This window comes from Chiloscyllium plagiosum, unplaced genomic scaffold (genome assembly GCF_037043375.1).
Source record: "Chiloscyllium plagiosum isolate Xiang-an unplaced genomic scaffold, Cpla_swu_hap1 HiC_scaffold_20, whole genome shotgun sequence".
In the NCBI taxonomy this organism is placed as follows: Eukaryota; Metazoa; Chordata; class Chondrichthyes; order Orectolobiformes; family Hemiscylliidae; genus Chiloscyllium; species Chiloscyllium plagiosum.
In genome coordinates, this window is record NW_028270158.1 from 1,468,955 (window position 1) to 1,489,054 (window position 20,100).

The 20,100-nt window shown below is 44.6% G+C and overlaps 1 protein-coding gene across 5 annotated transcripts in view; it reads right to left on the minus strand.

Annotated features, from left to right (window-relative positions):
• Positions 1–18,608, minus strand: part of tmc5 (transmembrane channel like 5) — a 261,115-nt gene extending 242,507 nt beyond the window's left edge. For 3 of the 5 annotated variants that reach the window (XM_087998078.1, XM_087998077.1, XM_087998074.1), the window contains exon 1: positions 18,480–18,608. The gene's annotated coding sequence lies outside the window, so the exon portion shown is untranslated. The remainder of the gene's footprint in view (positions 1–18,479) is intronic. The other 2 variants (XM_087998075.1, XM_087998076.1) reach the window with 2 other exon arrangements.
• Positions 18,609–20,100: the final 1,492 nt, after the last annotated feature.

The following is a 20,100-nucleotide window of genomic DNA, read 5'->3' on the forward strand; positions in this document are numbered from 1 at the left end:
TGGACAGGTGGGACCATTCAATTCTCGTAGTATCCTTACACACAGACAAAGAAGGACACAACTTCGACTGGGACAACACAGCCATCCTAGGACAGACTAAGCAGAGACACGCATGGGAATTCCTAGATGCCTGGCATTCAAACTAGAACTCCATAAATAAACACATTGATGTGGACTCCATTTGCCAAGCAATGAGAAAAAGAACGAGCAATGATACCAACCACCATGACAGACTAAGACACATAAATAGAAAGCAGGACAGAGCACCGGCACTTCACTAGAGGCTCACTGATGATGTTACCTAGCACGGTGATGGAACGTCTGAGAACAAAACTATCAGCTCAGTGAGTAAAACTTACAACCTGAACCTCAATCTGAGCTAAAAATCTTCTCAAAACTTGCAATCAGTCTTCATGGTGGAGGACACAAGTAGCATACCAGATCTCCAAGGGAGTTGGGGGCAGTGGCCATCATTGCAGAGAAGGTGCTAGTGAAGCTTAAACATCTGAAGGTGGATGAAACACTTGGACTGGATGGACTAGATCCCAGGGCTCTTAGGATATAGCTGAGGAGATTTTAGAGATATCATTGGAGTCAGGGAGAGTTCTGGAGGACTGGAAAATAACTAACATAAGCCGATGACAGGAAATTATAAGCCAGCTAACCTTACATTGGTCTTTGGTAAGATTTTAGCGTACTGAAAATGTACTTGGAAATATGTAATAAAATAGGGAAGAGTCAGTATGGCTTCATCTAGGGGAGGCTGTGCTGACCAAATCTGTTCAAATTCTTTGAGGAGGTAACAAGCAATTTAGACAAAAGAGAGCAAGTGATCTATTTGGAATTCCAGAAAGCTTTAGACAAGGTGTTGGACAAGAGCCTGCTGAATAAGATAAGAATCCACCCAGCACGGTGGCACAGTGGTTAGCACTGCTGCCTCACAGCACCAGGGACCAGGTTCAATTCCACCCTCAGGCGACTGTCTGTGTGGAGTTTGCACATTCTCCCCGTGTCTGTGTGGGTTTCCTCCGGGTGCTCTGGCTTCCTCCCACAGTCCAAAGATGTGCAAGTCAGGGGAATTGGCCAGGCTAACTAACCCATAGTGTTCAGGGATGTGTAGGTTACATGCATCAGTCAGGAGAAATGTAGACTGGTAGGGGAAGGAAATGGTTCTGGGTGGGATATTCTTCAGAGGGTCACTGTGGACCTGTTGGGCCAAATGACCTGCTTCTATGAACAGGGATTCTATGAACCCATGTTGTTAGGGGAGAGGTACTGGCACGGGTAGAGGATTGGCTGTCAGAAGGCAGAGAGCGGGCATAATGGGATGTTTTTCAAGAATGCATTGGTGACCAGTGGAGATCAGATGGGGTCAATGGTGGGACCACAAGTATTCACATTATACATTAACAATCTGGATGAAAGATCTGAGAGCATTGTTGCTATGCTTGCAGATGACATAAGGATAGGTGGAGGTAAAGGTACTGTTGAGGAAGTGGGGAGATTGTACAGGCTAGGACTGTGGGCAAAGAAGTGGCAGATGGAATACGACGTGGGCAAGTGTGAATTTATGCACTTTAGTAAGAAGAATAGAGGCATTGAAAATTTTCTAAATGGGGAAGACAAATCCGAAACTCAAAGGGACTTAGGACTCTTCGTTCAGGATTCTGTTAACATGCAGGTTCAGTTGGCAGATGGGAAGGCAAATACAATGCTAGCATTCATTTCAAGAAGGCTAGAATATAAGAGCAGGGATGACCTACTGAGGGTGTATAATGCTCTTGTCAGGCCACATTTGGAATATTGTGAATGTATGTTGGGCACCGAATCTAAGGAAGGATGTGCTGGCCTTGGAGGGGTCCAGAGAAGGTTTACAAGAACAATCCCAGGGATGAAGAGCTTGTTTTGTGAGGAGCAGTTGAGGACTCTGTGTCTGTGTCTGGACACATGGCACCCACTTGCAAGTGTACAAATAAACGACACTGTTTCAGATTTTTGGTCTCGGACTGAAATTATTGAAGTGAGTGAGCTTTTGTTTCTCACAATTGGGGGCTGTCCGCGATTTTCTTCCATTGCCAGGGGGAGTGGCTGGCCTTGGACACTGGGAAGACGCGTCCTGTTCCCTGTTGAGGAGCGGTCTCATGTCCCGGTTTGGTCTGCTCCCTTGGGTGATTGGTGTGAATCCTACAAGAGAGACATCTGAATCAGACAGTGATTGGAGGTTGATAGACAATACGGAAAAAAGGGGCCAGGCAACTCTGTGCACAGACCAGGGTAAGAAAATTGACTTTTAAGTATTGCCTTGGTGGCCGGGATTGAGTTTTAGTAGTTAATAAGGGACTAACGAAGGAACTCAATATGGATTGTGCTGTGGGTAAGGAAAAAGCCTCCGGGAAAACAAAGTAAGGAAAAGGCAATGGAAATGGAGGCGGGGTCCCTTACAACATACCTCCAGAAAGTCCTTTGGGCAGGATGTTGTGGAATTGGCAAAATAATACTTGTACAAGGGAGAAAGATGATTAAATATTGTTGCTTTGTATGGACTAAGGAATCCATTCTTCGTCCCGCTGTCTTCTGGCCAAAGTACAGATCGGACGAAGACTGGGTTTGTAAATATCTGAATTTATATGTCAATGTGAGAGAGAGAGAGAGAATGAAACGAGCTGTACAGCTGGTAGGAAGTTTAACCCTTTGTGATTTGGTTTGAGTGAACATTTGTTTGTTGGTGATTGAATGTTTGTGTTTTATTCCCTGGAGCTTGAGTTCCAGGACTGTTTTGAATCTGATTTTTATTATGGAAACTTAACATGATTTATTTTAAGGTTAAGGATTCTATCGAGATTATGAAAAAAAAAGAATGATAACTCCTGTTCTTTTTACAGATCATGACTGCCTTACTATCAGTTTCTAACTAATCTCTTTTATCTTTACATAAAAGCGATTTATGGAGGACAGTTGAAGTTTCAGTTCAACATTAGATTGTAGTAAAAGCAAAATTCTATGGTTAATATCTGTGACCTTGGATTCAGCCATTGTTCATGCATTAGAAGTTTTTTTAAACTTGAGTAGACAAATTCTTTTAAGGCAGCTCTGATTATTTTACGACCTATAGTATTGTAATTGAGCAATGATTGGTCAGGACTATTTAAGAAAACTAATTTTGGATTTAAATTAAAGGACGAAAACTGGGTAATTACAGTGAATTGCAAAATTGGGAACTGTATACATTTTGCATTTTAACTATTAAATACTGAAGAAATGAACGTAAATATATAAATATATTTATAAGTTAGGAACAGGCTTTAAAGGTTAGTCAAGCATGAATTGATGAATTGGTGTTTGAAGTTATGGGGAACTAGAAATATTGCAATATTTCTTTTAAAAAAAAGAAAAAGGGGAAGAACGTAACGATTTATTCCCTTCGGGAGGTACCCATAGGGGACAAAGAGATTGGGTTTGTAAGTGCCCCCCTCACTAGTGGGGAGGTCAGAACATTTAAAAAGAAAATGAGGGTCCTGGTTGAGGATCCGGTGGGGTTGTCTGAACAAATTGATCAATTTCTGGGGCCCAGTCTGTATACCTGGGCTGAGTTAATGTCTATTTTGAATATACTATTTACTGGGGAAAAAAAAGGGGACTTATACGAGGAGCAGCCATTAAAATAAGGGACAGGGAACACCCGGTTGGAGATGGGGATGCTGGACAGGGAGAGGTGAAGTTTCCCCTCAAAGACCCCCAGTGGGAAAACCAAAACCCGGAGCATAGAGAAGAAATGAGGGAATTGAAAGACCTGATTCTAAAAGGAATAAGAGAGGCAGTTCCGAAGTCACAGAATTTGACTAAAGCCTTTGAAGTTAGACAGGAGAAAGATGAGACTCCCTCAGCTTGCTTGCAAAGATTAAGGACTCAATGCGGAAATATTCTGGAATGAACCCTGAGGACCCAGTGGCACAGGGTCTTTTGGAAGTACATTTTGTGACAAAAGCATGGCCAGACATACAGAGAAAAATACAGAAGATAGAAGGGTGGAGTGAAAAACCATTAGATGAATTGTTGAGAGAGGCAGAGAAAGTGTTTGTAAAGAGGGAGGATGAGAGACAAAAACAGAAGGCGAAAATGATGGTAGCTACGGTTGATGAGGTAGTTAAGAGGAGAATGGAACCAATAGTGAGCAACCGGAGCAGCGGGAGGCAGCATGTAGGACAGAGAGGGAGAGGGAGAGGGAGAGGACAAGGGGGAGCATTTGATAGAGGGTTTGGGCGACAGGGGCAGAGATGGAAGTCTTCACAGGCAGGATGCTATTATTGTGGAAAGATAGGGCATTTTAAGCGGGAGTGTCCTGATCTACAAAGGGAAGAAAGGGCAATTCCGCTTATGAATTTTGATGAAGAATAGGGGTGTCAGGGGTTCCTGCCCTCGGGGGCCCACCAGGAACCCTTGATAAACTTGAAGGTGGGACCCTGTAGGGAGGAGGTGGTCTTCCTAGTAGATACGGGGGCAGCACGGTCATCGCTGAATTTTAAACCAAAGAAAGTAGAAATGTCAACACGGTCAATTACTGTTTCGAAGGTAAAAGGGGAAGGATTTACTGTTCCAGTATTTAAACCTATGATGATAGAAGGTCCTAAGGATAAGGTCACAAGGGAACTGCTGTATATCCCTGATATAGGAAGTAACTTACTGGGGAGAGACTTAATTATCCTTTTAGGACTGGAGATTGGAATTCAGGAAAAAGAGTTAGTTGTACAACTGGCAATGTTGACAGAGGATGCAGAGAGAAAGATAGACCCTATTGTATGGGCTAGAGAAAGGAATCGTGGAAAACTACAGATCCCTCCCCTTTTAATAAATTAAAAACGGAAAGGGGACGTTGTCTGTGAACGACAATACCCTATTTCCATAGAAGGTAAACGAGGACTGCAGCCAGTAATTGAGGGACTGATTAGAGATGGACTGTTGGAGCCATGTATGTCTCCTTATAATACCCCAATTCTACCAGTGCGGAAATCTGATGGAACTTATCGATTGGTGCAGGATTTGAGAACATTGAATCGAATAGTACAGATCAGGCACCCAGTGGTGCCAAACCCCTACACGTTATTAAGTAAGATCCCTCATGATTACAGATGGTTTAGTGTGATAGATTTAAAGGATGCCCTTTGGGCTTGTCCCTTGGCAGAGGAAAGGTTTGGGACTATCCCCCTATGAAATTTTATTTGGATTACCTTATCTGGGAACAAATGGAGAATTGCCAATTCCCAAAACTAAAGATTTGTTTTTAAAGAAGTATATACTGGGCTTGTCCTCCTCTTTATCTTTCCTCAGAAAACAGGGTCTATTGGCACAGACTCCGCCCCTTGAATTCGCTGTTCACCCCATCCGGCCAGGAGATTGGGTCTTAGTAAAATCATGGACAGAGACTAAATTGCAGCCGGACTGGGAAGGGCCGTACCAGGCTCTTTTGACTACCGAAACGGCAATAAGGACGGCGGAGAAAGGCTGGACTCATTACACTCGGATCAAAGGGCCTGTGGATCCTCCAGTTGAGGAAGAAGTCTGGACAGCCGAATCAACGCAAGACCCGCTAAAACTCAGACTAAAGAGACTTTGAGTAACTGACTATACAGTGGCGGCGCGAGCGCGGGATTATTTCTGTAAGATTGTATATTAAGCCTTTTTGTGCTTCAGCATGATGATTAGAATACTGGGAATGTTTAGAGTTATGATGCTCTTGGTATTGGGATTTTGTCAAATATGATTTTCATATGTATTATTAATGGTTCCTGAGTCTGATAATCCACAAGTAATAGACACTGATGCATGCAGCTTAGTAAATTGTGGGAATGTAGTTAATCAGAGACAGTACCGCAACTCAGAGATACATCTTAAGTCCTATGGGGATGGCCTCGGGGATGGTACTTGGTATAATGGTCTTGTCACAGTACACTGGGCCCCCTTCCGACCAGCTCGCGATTGTCTCGATAAGAAGTGTAACCCAATATACTTAACGATAAGGAAAACCACATGGCATGAAGCAATTCTGTGGGGGGGGGCACTTATGAGATACAATTAAATGAAACATTTGGGATTGAAATGAAATCAAATGGGAAGGAGTTCGTGGGCTGTTGTTTTCGAATTAGTGTAGGACAGGGAAAACGGGTAGAATTACTGGGTAGTGAGATACAACCTTTCACCCCTCCTGATGATCCTAAAGTAGTAAAAATTATAGAGGTAAAAGACTTGAAACAGACCATCGAGATAGAAACTGGGTACGGGGATGCAAATGCCTGCGTTGAATGGGTAAAGTATACTGTAAAAAGTCTGAACAAAAGCAATTGCTATGGATGTGCCTCCGGTAGGCCAGTGGCCCAGGTGGTTCCCTTTCCGCTCGGGTGGAAGCGAGACAGGAAGGGCATGAAATGTATGATAGCCCTGTACCAGGATGAGACTGCATGGAATGATAGGAATTGTACCTCCCTATCTCTGATGTTCCCTCCCTTGGAGAAGAAAGATGCAAAAGATCCCCCCACATTTTCCGCCGTATGTGCACAGGCGAGGTACGAGTCGGTCGAGACATTTGGGGGAGCTGAAATTATGTACAGAGATTAAGAATGTTACCGAAACGGAGAAGGGAGGGAACTACTCAGCACTAAAGGTTCCCCGAGCGGATCTGTGGTGGTACTGTGGAGGCAAAATATTGAGACCCACCCTACCTCCGGATTGGAGAGGGATATGTGCAATTGTACAATTGGCAATTCCATTTACCTTGGCATTTGAGAAGGAAAAGATCATAGAGAAAAAGGGAAGGGGTAAGAGATTACTGTTAGATACTTCTTTCGATGACAGGATTTATCTTGATTCGGTAGGAGTTCCTAGGGGAGTACCTGATGAATTTAAAGCTCGTAACCAGATTGCAGCAGGCTGTGAGTCAGCTCTCTTTTGGTGGGTAACAACTAATAAAAATGTAGATTGGATAAATTACATTTTTTATAATCAGCAGCGATTTATAAATTATACAAGAGAGGCGGTTAAAGGAATATCAGAACAGCTTGATGCGACAAGTAGGATGGCATGGGAAAACAGAATAGCCCTTGATATGATTTTAGCAGAAAAAGGGAGTAGTGGTTCCTATCCTTACTTCCCTGATTGTAGCAGTCGGGGTATTGGTGGCCATTGGCTGTTGTGTCATACCCTGTATACGAGGGTTCACCCGAAGACTGATTGAAACAGCCTTGATGAAACAGATGCCCCTAAGAGGGAATCAGACAGAGGAACTTTATCGGCTAAATAATGAGGATATGAGTGAAACCAAGATGGATGAAATCTCTGAAATGATGCTTGCGAATTTTGGGAACGAGATGTTTAAAAAAAAAAGAGACAAAAATGCAGAAGATAACAAATGGTAATCAAAAGAAAAAGGGGAAATTGTGGGATATAGGTGAATTAATGTTATTTCTGCAAATTATAAGTTCTGATACAGAGTAAATGAATTCACATTAGTCTGTGATTGTTTTCTCAGCTAGGAGCTGAGTTAGCAAAAATGGGAACTACATCGAGGAAGGACTTAGCATGAGACGTGATTACAGAACAATGGTAGAAATACAGGCACTAGATAAAATGCTGTGAAAAGAGGCCTTTATAAACATCTGTTTCCCTGTTGTACAGAGACACAGGAACAAACCCCAATTAAAAGGGCTTAGTGATAAGATGCTGTGAGGGGCAGCGCAGATGGAGGGAGTAGATAATGGTAAGCAAAGGATGGGATGATATCAAATAACTTTATGGGGGCCAGAGATAGACATTTGTCACGGACAAGGCCGGATAAACAGAAGTTGTGGGATCAGTCTTAAGGAAATGAATGACGTAAGTGGAGGATGGGGGCAAACAATGGAATAAGGAAAAATATGGGGATTCAAACTGTATAAATTTCGAGAGTTTGTTGGATTTGGTGTGCATTTGTCATTGCCTTACCTGGCATTAGACATGGCACCACTTGCAAGTGTACAAATAAACGACACTGTTTCAGATTTTTGGTCTCGGACTGAAATTATTGAAGTGAGTGAGCTTTTGTTTCTCACAGAAGGATGAGGGGAATCTGATTGAAACTTACAGAACAATGAGAGGCCTGGATAGAGTGGACATGGAGAAGATGGGTCCACTAGTAGGAGAGACTAGAACCTGAGGGTACAACCCCACAAGTGAAGGGAAAACCATTTAGGACTGAAATGAAGAGGAATTTCTTCAGCCAGAGGGTGGTGAATCTGGGAAACTCATTGCTACAGAGAGCTGTGGTGGCCAGGTCATTGAGTGTAATTAAGACAGAGATAGATAGGTTCTTGATTGGTAAGGGGATCGAAGGTTACAGAAGGATGGGGTTAAGAAACATATCAGCCATGATCGAATGGCAGAGCAGACTCAATGGGCTGAACAACGTAATTCAGCTCCTATATCTTATGATCTTATGGCACCTTCAAATCTGTATTTTCTATTAGCTAGAGACAAGAACAGCAAGTACATAGGAACACCAACACTTGCAAGTTTCCTTCCAAGCCATGCACAATTCTGTCTTAGAAATATATCTCAGTTCCTTCACTGTTGCCGTGTCAAAGTCCTGGAACTCCCTCTCTGTTAGCACTGTGGGTGTCCCTATACCAGAAACACTGCAGCAGTTCAAAAAGGCAGCCCCGAGGACAGTTAGGAACAGGCAATAAAGGCTGGGCCAGCCATTGACCCCCACAACCCATGAATGAATTAACAAACCTAAAAAGGCTCAAAGCATCTCAGGATTGTTATACAACAAACTTAGAAATCAAGCAACGCAGATGACATTTGGGAGATGGCCAAAGGCTTAGTCAAACAAGTTGTAGCATTTTAAAGAAAGAAGAAGAGTTGGAGAATTTCAGGAATATAACTCCAAAGGAATATACTGAAAGGCATGTTCACCAATGGGATTAACTCTTTAGAAAAAGCTTTATTCAAAGAGCAATAAATGTGTGGAAACGTCAATTACCGAGGATCATAACAACAAAAGTAAAGCACACCAAACACACACACATTTCTGAAGGTGATATTGGAGCCAACCTCCTTCAGACTGACAGAATGAGGCAGAGAGGGAACATTAAAAAGTGAGATGTCACAATTGTTGACATTTATGCCATCTTAATATATATAAAAACTCAGCAGTGGTGTTGGTTAAAAAATTGAGACATGAATTAGACATGACAATGTTCATTTGCTTTAAAAGAAAGCTAGCTGCCTTTCCCTGTTGGGACCTGACCTTTCCCAAGTGGGGTTGTGAGCTGACCTTTCCCTGTTGGGAGCTGACATTTCCCTGTTGAGGTTGTGAGCTGAAAGTTTGGAGTCACAAATTCTGAGGCAGCCTTGGCCACTGTGGAGTCTCTGACTGAATGACACCAGCTGACCGTCCCATTCTCATAAGACAGGTTGTCACTCACACAGGCCTTGTCCCCAACCACCTCACTGTTCTCACTGAGGGGTAAGGACAATTTTCAAGTCTTGAATTTTGTGCCAAGGTTGGAAAATGTTTGGCAAGCACTGTTATCATGATAACAGGATGGGTTGGAAATGTGTTGCTGGAAAAGCGCAGCAGGTCAGGCAGCATCCAGGGCTTATGCCCGAAACGTCGATTCTCCTGTTCCCTGGATGCTGCCTGACCTGCTGCGCTTTTCCAGCAACACATTTCCAGCTCTGATCTCCAGCATCTGCAGACCTCACTTTCTCCTAACAGGATGGGTTCCCTGGAAAGGTTCCTGACTTGAAACACTGGGGAGCATTTAAACTCACAAAATGGGTATGGTAGAAATTAAACATGTAAATAAAACTCAAACCTTACATTCCAACCAGCAATGGTTTTCATGGAGATGGAGTTAGTGGGAAGGTGATAGTCAACCTCTCCCAACAGATGAGTTTTCACTTAAATATTTTAAATCAGATCCATACCCCAGTTTTTCCACTGGTTCCAAGCTTAACACTAATTGCTCAAATTTCTTCAGCCATAGGCAGCCCAGCAACTAATGGAAATAGAACTACTTCATGAAAAAGGAAATACTGAGCATATTCAATAGTATAACTCTGCCATAGAACACTGAATCACAACGAGCAATGTCTCAGGTAATTTCTATCCTATCGCTAATTACAGATAAAGCCTTCTCTGATCACTTCCTTATAATCTCTTGCCCCACTTATCCTCATTTTCCCTCCCAATTCTACTTCCTTCTATGCTTTCCCTGGAAAGAAATTTTACCCTGAAATTGCTTGCAACAGCTTTTTCAAATTCTTGACTCTTTAGACTTTGTTCCATGATTCATTACATCTTCAGAGCAATTACGGGTCTACTCATTCACATCCTCACCTCTACATTTGAGGACATCTTCATTAAAACTATTACACTCCCTCGGTACAGCCTTCACCTCAATTTGTTTAAATCTGAGGTGTATGTGAACAATTCTAATGGGCAGCTGGTTTAGCCATTCATCCAGAATGAGCTACACTACATAAACCACGATCAGGTCACACTCTCCTCTGCCAAAACTGTTCCTAATCCAAGATCATTCATAAAGTCAGGAAGTATGGGATACTGGGAGATTTGGCTATCTGGATTCAGAATTGGCTGGCTGACAGAAGGCAGAGAGTGGTTGTAGATGGAAAGTATTCTGCCTGGAGGACAGTGTTGAGTGGGGTCCCGCAGGGCTCTGTTCTTGGGCCTCTGCTCTTTGTAGTTTTTATAAATGACTTGGATGAGGAGGTTGAGGGGTGGGTTAGTAAATTTGCAGATAAGGGCTATTGCAGGCTGAGCGTGACATAGACAGGATGCAGAGCTGGGCCGAGAAATGGCAGATGGAGTTCAACCTGGGTAAATGTGAAGTGATGCATTTTAAAAGGTTGAACTCGAATGCTGAATGTAGGATTAAAGACAGGATTCTTGGCAGTGTGGAGGAACAGAGGGATCTTGGTGTTCAAATACCCAAGTTGATAGCTGAAAATGTGTTGCTGGAAAAGCGCAGCAGGTCAGGCAACATCCAAGGAGCAGGAGAATCGACGTTTCGGGCATGAGCCCTTCTTCAGGAATGAGGAAATTGTGTCCAGCAGGCTAAGATAAAAGGTAGGGAGGAGGGACTTGGGGGAGGGGCGTCGGAAATGCGATAGGTGGAAGGAGGTCAAGGTGAGGGTGATAGGCCGGAGTGGGGGTGGGGGCGGAGAGGTCAGGAAGAAGATTGCAGGTTAGGAAGGCGGTGCTGAGTTCAAGGGATTTGACTGAGACAAGGTGGGGGGAGGGGAAATGAGGAAACTGGAGAAATCTGAGTTCATCCCTTGTGGTTGGAGGGTTCCTAGGCGGAAGATGAGGTGCTTTTCCTCCAACCGTCATGTTGCTATGGTCTGGCGATGGAGGAGTCCAAGGACCTGCATGTCCTTGGTGGAGTGGGAGGGGGAGTTGAAGTGTTGAGCCACGGGGCGGTTGGATTGGTTGGTCCGGGTGTCCCAGAGGTGTTCTCTGAAACGTTCCGCAACTAGGCGACCTGTCTCCCCAATATAGAGGAGGCCACATCGGGTGCAGCGGATGCAGTAAATGATGTGTGTGGAGGTGCAGGTGAATTTGTGGCGGACGTGGAAGGATCCCTTGGGGCCTTGGAGGGAAGTAAGTGGGGAGGGCGCAAGTTTTGCATTTCATGAATCATCCGTCGTCATTTCCGCCACCTCCAAACAGACCCCACCACCAGGGATATATTTCCCTCCCCTCCCCTATCAGCGTTCCGAAAAGACCACTCCCTCCGTGAGTCCCTTTTCAGGTCCACACCCCCCACCAACCCAACCTCCACTCCCGGCACCTTCCCCTGCAACCGCAAGAAATGCAGAACTTGCACCCACACCTCCCCCCTTACCTCCCTCCAAGACCCCAAGGGATCCTTCCATATCCATCAGAAATTCACCTGCACCTCCACACACATCATTTACTGCATCCGCTGCACCCGATGTGGCCTCCTCTATATTGGGGAGACAGGCCGCCTACTTGCGGAACATTTCAGAGAACACCTCTGGGACACCCGGACCAACCAACCCAACCACCCTGTGGCTCAACACTTCAACTCCCCCTCCCACTCCACCAAGGACATGCAGGTCCTTGGACTCCTCCATCGCCAGACCATGGCAACACGACGGTTGGAGGAAAAGCGCCTCATCTTCCGCCTAGGAACCCTCCAACCATAAGGGATGAACTCGGATTTCACCAGTTTCCTCATTTCCTCTCCCCCCACCTTGTCTCAGTCAAATCCCTCGAACTCAGCACTGCCTTCCTAACCTGCAATCTTCTTCCTGACCTCTCCGCCCCCACCCCCACTCCGGCCTATCACCCTCACCTTGACCTCCTTCCACCTATCGCATTTCCAACACCCCTCCCCCAAGTCCCCCCTCCCTACCTTTTATCTTAGCCTGCTGGACACAATTTCCTCATTCCTGAAGAAGGGTTTATGCCCGAAACGTCGATTCTCCTGTTCCCTGGATGCTGCCTGACCTACTGCGCTTTTCCAGCAACACATTTTCAGCTCTGATCTCCAGCATCTGCAGTCCTCACTTTCTCCTCGAAGATTTTTACCCAAGTTGATAGGGTTGTTAAGAAAGCATATGGTGTTTTGGCTTTCATTAACAGGGGGATCAAGTTTAAGAGCTGTGAGGTTTTACTACAGCTCTACAAGTCCCTAGTGAAACCACACTTGGAATATTGTGTCCTGTTCTGGTTGCTCTACTATAGGAAAGATACAGATGCTTTGGAAAGTGTACAAAGAAGGTTTACCAGGATACTGCCTGGACTGGAGGGTTTGTCTCATGAAGAGAGATTGACTAAGCTTGGACTTTTCTCTCTGGAGAGAAGGAGGAAGAGAGGTGACCTGATTGAGGTGTACAAAGTAATGAGAAGCATGGATAGAGTCAATAGCCAGAGACTTTTCCCCAGGGCAGGATTGACTGGGATGAGGGGGTCATAGTTTTAAGATATTAGGAGGAAGGTATAGAGGGGACGTCAGAGGAAGGTTCTTTACGCAGAGAGTTGTGAATGCATGGAGTGCGTTGCCAGCTGTGGTGGTGGAAGCAGAGTCATTGGGGACATTTAAGCGCCAGCTGGACATGCACATGGAGAGCAGTGAGTTGAGGGGTGCAGAGGTTATTTTATTTTACATTAGGATTAAATCTCGTGGGCCAAAGGGTCTGTTCTTTGCTGAACTTTTCTATGTTCTATCTATGTTCTACTATCCTGGATGCAAAGATAACCAATAGTTTCTCTTCTGTTCTGTGAACCTTTAATATGAAGCAATAAAAAAAATCCTGTGAATGCTGGAAATCTAAATTAAAAAAAGAAAGACCCCTCCACCCGAGAAACAGCCTTATGCTTTCCACTCTATCCATGGTAGAGTGGTTGGAGAGGGTGTCACTGGTGTGGCAGAGGGGATGGGAACCAGAAGAGTAAGGTAGTAGAGTGAGAGAGAGGTAGAAGCCAAGGCAAACATGTCTAAGAACAAGAACAGGCAGGGAAACTCTGAGACAGGGGAGGTTCCCTCTGAAATACGTGTGTTTCAATGTGCAAAGTACGATAGGCAAAGTAGATGAACTTGGAGCTGGTTATTACATGGAACTTTGACATTACTGTGATTACAGAGTCTTGGCTGAAAGAGAAGCAGAACTGGCAGGTAGATAGGCAAGGGAGATGAACTTAGAGCTTTGGTTAGTACTTGGAACTATGCCATTATTGTGATTACGGAGACAGGATTGGCAGCTGAATGCGTTGGAATTTAGATGGTTTAGGTGTGATAGAAGGAGATGTAAAAGGGGTGGGCGAGTTACATCATTGGTAAAGGAGTATCTATCAGCTGCACTGAGGGAGGATGTATCAGAGGACTCGTGCTGTGAGGCAGAACTCAGGAATGGGAAGGGTGAAATCGCAATGCTGGGGTATAGTACAGGCCTCCCAACTGCCACAGGGAGATAGAAGTGAGGATATGTAGACTGATTTTGGAAAGATGTAAAAACAACAGGGTAATTTTAACTTCCCCCATGTTAACTGGGACTCACTATGTGCTAGGGGCTTGTATTGGGCAGAATTTGTAATGGGTAAAAACAAGGACTGCAGATGCTGGAAACCAGAATCCTGATTAGAGTGGTCTGGAAAAGCACAGCAGGTCAGGCAGAATCCGAGGAGCAGGAAAATTGACATTTTGGGCAAAAGCCCTTCATCAGGAATAGAGGCAGAGTGCCTGGAGGGTGGAGAGATAAATGAGAGGGGGATAAGGGTGGGGAGAAAGTAGCATAGAGTACAATAGGTGAATGGGGGAGGGGATGAAGGTGCTAGGTCAGGGAGGAGGGTGGAGTGGATAGGTGGAAAGGACGATAGGCAGGTAGGACAGGTCATGAGGGCGGTGCTGAGCTGGAAGGTTGGAACTGGGGTAAGGTGGGGGAAGGGGAAATTAGGAAACTGGTGAAATTGGCATGAATGTGGATTTCACCAGTTTCCTTATTTCCCCTTACCCCACCTCACCCCAGCTCCAACCTTCCAGCTCAGCACCGTCCCCATGACTTGTCCAACCTGCCTATCTTCCTTCCCACCTATCCACTCCACCCTCCTCTCTGACCTATCACCTTTATCCCCTCCCCCATTCACCTATTGCACTCTATGCTACTTTCTCCCCACCCCCACCCCCTCTCATTTGTCTCTCCACCCTGCAGACACCCTGCCTCTATTCCTGATGAAGGGCTTTTGCCCGAAACGTCGATTTTCCTGCTCCTCGGATGCTTCCTGAACTGCTGTGCTTTTTTAGATTCCACTCTAATCAAGACCCCAGAATTTGTCATGACCATTCAGAAAGGTTTCTTGACACAGTATGTAATCAGTCGAACCAGGGAAGGGATAATCTGGATCTAGTTTTGGGCAATGAACGTGGCCAGGTGAGTGAGGTTTCAGTGGGGGAGCATTTTGGGAATAGTGACCATAATACAGTGAGTTTTTAGATTCTCATGGATAGAGATAACAGGAGTCCTTGGGTAAAGGTATTAAATTGAGAGAAGATGCACGACAACATTTTTAGGCAGGAACTGGAGAATGTTGATTGGAGGCAGCTGTTTGAGGGACAAAGAACAAAGAACAAAGAAAATTTACAGCCCAGGAACAGGGCCTTCGGCCCTCCAAGCCTGAGCTGATCCAAATGTACTGTCTAAACCTGTCGGTCAATTCCTAAGCATCTGTATCCCTCTGCTCCCCACCTATTCATGCATTTATCCAGCTGCATCTTAAATGAATCTAGCGTGCCCGTCTCTACCACCTCTGCTGGCAACATGTTCCAAATGCCCACCACCCTCTGTGTAAAGTACTTGCCGTGTGTATCCCCCTTAAACTTTCCACCTCTCATCTTGAAAGCATGACTTCTTGTTATGGAATCCTTCACCCTGGGAAAAAGCTTGTCTCTATCCACCCTGTCTATACCCTTCATGATTTTATAAACCTCAATCAGGTCCCCCCTCAATCTCCTTTTTTCTAATGACTGGGGGAACTGCAGATAGTGAGGAGGATTGCCAGACGATGCAACAGGATATAGATAGGCTGGAGACTTGGGGGGAGAAATGGCAGATGAAATTTAATCCAGACAAATGCATAGTGATGCAGAAGGGAAGTACACAGTCAAAGGTAAAATCCTTAAAAGCATTAATATACAGAGGGATCTAGGTGTACAGATCCATACTTGCTTGAAAGTGGCAACACAAATATATGAGGTGGTCAAGAAGGCACAGGGCATGCTTACCTTCATCGGTCAGGGCATCGAGTATAAAAATTAGCAGGTCATGATGCAACCGTATAGAACTTCAGTTTGATCACATTTGGATGTTGTATACAGTTCTGATTGCTACACTACAAGAGGGATATGGAGGCTTTATGGAGAGTACAGAAATAGTTTAGCAGAATGTTACATGGTTTGGATGGTATTAGCTATGAGAAGAGTTTGGACGAATGTGGTTTGTTTTCACTTGAATATCAGAGGTTGAGGGCCGACCTGATAGAAGTTTACAAAGTTATGAGAAGCCTGGATAGAATGGATAGACAGAGTCTTTTTTCCCAGGGTAGAAATATCAATTAGTTGGGAATATAGATTTGAGGTAAAAGGGAGAAAGTTTGAAGGAGATGTGACAGGCAAGTTTTTTTTACACAGAGGGTGGTAAATGCCTGGAACGTGCTGCCAGGGTGTGTGGATACAATAGCTACATTTAAGACAGATACATGAATAGGCAGGGAATAGAGAGAAATGAACTGCATAGAAGCAGAAGGCTTTTAGTTTACAAAAGAATCATGTGTTGAAGTAGGCTTGGTGGGCCAAAGGCCCTTCGTTATTCTTTATTCATGGATTTCCCAGCAACCCCTCAGACACTAGTGATACTGTGAGTCATCCTCACATTGTATTAAAACTTTACAAGGGATCCCAATTCTTCATTGAAGATCCAATGTCAGAACTCCCGCAGAAGTAACACTGTCATGGACTGTCTCAACTGTTCACGTCCTGGTTGTTCACTCTCCTGAATGAGATTGAGGTCACCTGGATTCTGGAAACTGCATCCCAGCACTAATCATAGGCACAATTTCAACATTACACAGATGATTAGCTTCACCAAGCTGGCACTGCCCTTGGCCTTCTTTCAGCCTCACTCTCTGCTGCACTGAATGTTAATGGTATATGACTTTTTTTCTGAGCCCCACAGCTCCCAGGGGGTTTTCTTAGCCCTCACTATAATCAACACTTACCTGACCTCCTGGCTCCCTAGACTCCTCCTGAGTTATAATGGCTTGAAACCTATTGGAACAGCATATTCTTAGATGGAGTTTCTTCACTCTGCTCTTAACTAGCAGCCAAAGGCTGGCACAATTCCTCCTTTGATTGCCTCCATCCAAATATAAACTGACTGTTTAGTAACCCTTGAATTGTTTTGTTTGATTTATTGAAAATCTTCCAATGAACCTGTCTGTGTTCCTGTACTGAATGTAACAACCCAGCAATCAGTTGGAATTGTCTGTTCTCTGAATGTTATAATTCACAAAATCACGCACTGTGAGAAAAAAATGGTAGAAAAGATGATTTTAATCACACACGGTTTTATCCTTGGCCCCCTGTCTTTCACCTCAGTGCTCTCTGGGCACTGCTTGAGTCTGAATCAGACACATTTGCAATATTGTTATCTTGTTAAAGTATGAGAAGGAGCTCCATCCGTATCCACTCTATCACAGAAAGCCATTGACAGCTGTTTGGTGACTCTGCCTTCAGTAATGAAAACTTTGGAACTTCCTCCCAATGCCTTCACATTTCTAGCTTTCTCCTCCTTTGAGGCGCACCCTCTTTGAAGTAGATTTGAGTCAATTACTGCAATATTTCTTTAGAACATAGAACAGTACAGCACAGGAATAGGTCCTTTGGCCCACAATGTTGCGCTGAACACAACACCAACATAAACTAATCCCTCCTGCCTGCCCTTGGTCCACATCCTTTCATTCCTTGTATATTCATGTGCTTATCTAAAAGCCTCTTAAATGCTCCTATTGTAGCTGCCTCCACCAGTACCCTGGCAGTGCATTCCAGACTCTTACCATTCTGTGTGAAAAACTTGCCCCTCACATCTTTTTTGAACTTTCCTTTGACAGCTTTCTGCACTATCCACAACTCTCCTGATCTTGGTGTCATCTACATACATACTAACCCACCCAGCTACAATTTCGTCCAATTCATTTATATAAATGTCAGTATGGATCTGTGCAGATAATGGTCACAGATCCTCAGCCCTTCCACCACTATCCTCTGCCTTCTGTGGGCAAGCCAGTTCTGAATCCAAATGGCAAGTCCCGAGGATCCCATGCTTTAAGTGGCTCAGTGTCACATTTTGCTTTACAACACCCCAATGAAACGCCTTGGAAACAGTCCCTACACTCCCTTTAGGGCGCTATATAAACGTAAGTTGTCGTCGCCATTGCCCCACTAATACTCGGTTTGTGCTTGCTGAAGAATAGATCGAACATATATATCGTTGTGGATCTTTGGTCTGAAATGTCTTATTCATTTTCAGAAGAGGGTTTCATTAGAAAGACAGCTTCACTGGGGAAGACCCCAATCCCCAGGCGGCCCTGGAGTTTAACACCAGCAGCTTCGGCTCATTCGCTACTTGGGAGCGATCGAACGTCAAAGTATATCCGCAGAGACTGGGACATCTCTTGGGGATTCTCACTCGTAAAACAACACTCGCTGAAAGATGTGAATATTAAAACCTGAACATCAGGTAAACAAGGACCGTCAGATATCAGTCTGACAAATAAAGCACACACAGTATTTTGAAGATCCGTGGGAAGATTCTGCTGCTCTGTTCACAAACCCAACCTAACTGTTAATCACTAACTCACCCGATTTAAACAGAGATTGAGGGAGAGAAAGAAAGAGCAAACTTACCTTATGGGCAAATCTCCATTCCGCAGAAGGAAGCTGCTTATTAAACTCGCGCCTGCTGTTCCCGGGGAAGTTTTAACACGACTGGAGTCAGCACTTTGGAAGTGTGTTAAATCCTCCTCCTCCCGGAACCCAGCAGCCAGCCTCTGCACCTGACTGTTCCATTACTGCCAGCTCAGTCTGTGGGCAGTCAGCTGCAGAAGCCGGGACCACTGCTGCAAACATTCGCATTTATCACAGGTTCCTTCACTCCCAACAAGCCCTGAAGCGTTATACCGTCACAGGAATTGATTTACCAGTACACGAAAAATACAGAGAGGAAGGACTTTTTTTTCTAAGAGTGGAATTCTTTATCAGAGAAGGCTGTCAAGGTTGGGTCATGAGATATATTCAAGATATTCTGAGACAGGCTTTAATCAATAAGTGAAACAGTCACGATTTGGAGATGCCGGTGTTGGACTGGGGTGGACAAAGTTAAAAATCACACAACACCAGGTTATAGTCCAACAGGTTTAATTGAAATCAGAAGTTTTTAGAGCGCTGCTCCTTTGCCAGGTGAAGTGGAGGGAAGCAACTATCAAATAAACCTGCTGGACTGTAACCTGATGTTGTGTGACTTCTGACTTTGTTCACCCCAGTCCAACACCGGCACCTCTATGTCATCTTACAACTTTAGTAGGAACTATTTATTATAATTGTGCCTAAACCAATTTAATCAAGTACATTTATAAACGAGCTAAATTCAACAACTTCCAACATCTTTTTGTCATTTAAACAGCAGATTGTGGAAACACACTATGTCTGTTACAAACTAAAACCAGTCTCTTTACTGCTATATTGTACCAGTACAGTCATGATCTCTTGATATAAAAGGAAAATACTAAAGATGGTGGAAATCGAAAACAAAAACAGAAAGTGCTGGAGAAACTTAGATCTGGCAGTATGGGTATAGAGAGAAATAGACTAAATGTTTCGAGTCCATAATGATTATTCTTCAGAATGTTATGGTTTACAATTAACTCAGACCCAGGCCGCCCCCTGGCTCAGTGGTTAGCACTGCTGCCTCATAACACCAGGGACCTTCGTTCGATTTCACCCTTGGGTGGCCGTGTGGAGTTTGCACATTCTCCCCGTGTCTGCGTGGGTTTCCTCCGGGTGCTCCGGTTTCCTCCCACAATTCAAAGATGTGCAGGTTAGGTGGATTGGCCATGCTAAATTGCTTCCCTGATGAAAGGTTCCCACCCAAAACGTTGATTTTCCTGCTCCTCAGATGCTGCCTGACCTGCTGTGCTTTTCCAGCATGGCGGCACAGTGGTTAGCACTGCTGCCTCACAGCGCCAGAGACCCGGGTTCAATTCCCGCCTCAGGCGACTGTCTGTGTGGAGTTTGCACATTCTCCCCGTGTCTGCGTGGGTTTCCTCCGGGTGCTCCGGTTTCCTCCCACAGTCCAAAATGTGCAGGTTAGGTGAATTGGCCATGCTAAATTGTCCTTAGTGTTAGGTAAGGGGTAAATGTAGGGGAATGGGTCTGAGTGGGTTGTGCTTCGGCAGGTCGGTGTGGACTTGTTGGGCCAAAGGGCCTGTTTCCACAGTGTAAGTAATCTAATCACTCTAACCCTTCCTAT